The sequence below is a fragment of the Anneissia japonica genome, unplaced genomic scaffold, assembly GCF_011630105.1.
Source record: "Anneissia japonica isolate Jap-2015-1 unplaced genomic scaffold, ASM1163010v1 scaffold4093_len14015_cov114, whole genome shotgun sequence".
NCBI lineage: Eukaryota > Metazoa > Echinodermata > Crinoidea > Comatulida > Comatulidae > Anneissia > Anneissia japonica.
In genome coordinates this window covers 1-2,594 of record NW_022733102.1, presented here as the reverse complement: position 1 = coordinate 2,594, position 2,594 = coordinate 1, and the positions used below count along the sequence as shown (strand labels likewise).

At 34.6% G+C, this 2,594-nt stretch overlaps 1 long non-coding RNA gene across 1 annotated transcript; it reads left to right on the top strand.

Annotated features, from left to right (window-relative positions):
• Positions 1-1,086: 1,086 nt before the first annotated feature.
• On the top strand, positions 1,087-2,432 carry LOC117115953. The gene is made up of 3 exons (XR_004446660.1): positions 1,087-1,123; positions 1,680-1,753; positions 2,227-2,432. It is a non-coding gene; the product is annotated as an uncharacterized LOC117115953 (long non-coding RNA).
• Positions 2,433-2,594: the final 162 nt, after the last annotated feature.

Here is a 2,594-nt window from a genome sequence, read left to right as displayed (position 1 = left end):
GTCCTGGATATTAAGTAGATTCCTGATAAAAGATCATGAGAAATTTGTTGGCGTTTCATTTTGACTATAATGGTAATGTGATGATGATGAATTTTATTATATAAAAGTGTTATTTCCGGCCATCTCGAGAGGTACTATTTCCTCAAATTTTCTCACCTCAGCCCCAGCCATGGGGCTGAGGTGGTTGTGAAATCACGTTTTTGAAGTAGGCCTATATAAAGTACATACTCAAAGACAATGTTTTTAAGCTTTGTTTTCTATGGTGTATACACACACATTAATAAGATCTCTATGGTTGACAAAAACCCCTGATAAAAGATCATGAGAATTACTTTTGGCGCTTCATTTTGACTAATGGTGATGTGATGATGATGAATTTTACTAAAAGTGTCATTTCTGGCCATCTAGAGGTACTATTTCCTCAAATTTTCTCACATCAGCTCCAACCATTGTGGGGCTGGGGTGGGTGTCGACTTACAAAATGCCCTCCCCCTCCACCTTTCAAAACAGATCTGTGCCCTTCCCATGGGTATGACATTAAACTCCATCGAGCTGGGTCCTGATGTATGTCTTAGTGACTGCTGTTTGTTTTTAGGATGTGATCTGGTTTTTCATGTCCATTTTTCGTGATTATGACTATTCTGGATAAAGACTGTTTTGAGCAGAGGTGGATTCAAGGCACCCCTCTTCATTTTTTAAGGAAAAAAAAGGAAAAATATATTCAAATTGAAGTGCGAGAGTGTAATTTCCGGCCATCTAGAGATGCCCTAATAATAAATTTTCTTACCTCAGCCCCAACCATGGTGGGGCTGAGGTGGGTGGTTCCTCGGTCTGTGAAAGTCCCTCCCTGGTTCACCTCTCTTTCGAATTCCTGGATCTACCACTGTTGATTTATTATACTAGTGTATAATTATTATTTCGCTTATAATGCATCTATTGCAATTTTCACTTTATCCTCTCAAACAGTCCTAAGAACGTTCAGAGTGCGCTACTTCACAGGGGGATTCGCCCCCCCCTTGACCCCGCCGGGGGTCATGCGTAATTCGCATAACGGCTTCCCCCCTTTCAAAATCCTGGCTACGTCCCTGTCTTGCATAAAGACCTTGTTTTATGCTGAGTTTGGGTATGTTTAACATTTGTTCTACTATGATTTGATTATGTTAAATATTATTTGTATTCTACAGTTGCATGCATAGTGATTGTAACTGATTATGTAGGTTTGTAATTATGATACTTGTTTTACCCATTAATTACTATTTAGTTAAATATTTAAACATTATGAAGTAATTCTCTTAAAGAATGACCGAAGCACTTATGCAGACTGTTTTAATTATGTGATCTAGTGGTATTTGAGTACTACAGTATTATCAATTACTATGTCAGTATAGATTTGTAGTATTATATAAAGTACACTTTAGTTATTATTAACCTGTTAATTTTATACTTGACCATGCCTTCAGCATTGGTAGACTATGTTGGTGGTGCTAGAACTAACATAGGTGGCGTCTTATGGTAAACAAAGATCCAATATGGCAGCGCCCATGGCTTTGCATATTATTGTATGCTAATACTAATAGGTATACGTTGACTAGAACTTTACTTTATACTATGTTTATTCATGATGATAAATTAATTAAATATTAGAAATAAGCTGGGACAATTGTTTGATTTGTTTTTAGCAATTTGAGGAAACTTATTTACAAGTTTATGAAAGAGTTAGTGTATGAGGCTATCGAGTTAGACCTGAGACTGGGTAAGTCAAGGGTAATGGCCGATTGTTGAATTTATTTTGATAGTATATTTATTATACTTTCATAACTACTCCACTTGAATATTACTTTATTTAATATTTAACATTTTGGATAGAGATTAATTGTACATATATTCAATATTTACTTATGTCTATCATTTTCTTTGAAAACTGAAGATTACTTCCCATACATACTGATTAGATGGATTCAGACAATTTGGTCATATTAAGGAAGACTTACTTTATTACTATTCTAATGGATTATTAACAGATTACTTTATGATATTTTATATGACGTACTCATGATAGAAGTTATGAGTTTGACTATGTATTGTGTATTATCGATGATATGTTATGTTTTAAATTATTTAATATTGAATTATTGATTCGTAATTTAAGGAGACCACATTACTTTGATGATTTTAATGAGGTGCGATGAAAGATAGAATGTTAAGTTACTTTCCTTTCATCCACAGGGGTCTTTGTTGTTTCTTTATATTTGTTATGTTAAGCTGAGTATTACTGTATTCAAAGAGCTTCACAAGATTGACTTTACTGTCTAAAATAAAGAACTCCTATCAACTCAAGTCGCATTGCATCGGTGTTATTAATTTTGAAGTGGTGTCCTGACAATACATCCATCCGAGTGATAGAGATAGCAATTCGCGACAATAACACAAATGCCAGGGCCATGGTTTTTATGCAACATAGTTGATGAAGAGTTTCTGTAATTGCACAGATGTCCTGTAAAAAAAAAAAGAGTACCCTAAAAGTATATCGGGATATAGTAAATTCCTTGCATTAGTGGCCATCAGTAAAATGCTATATTCAAACAACAAGTGAC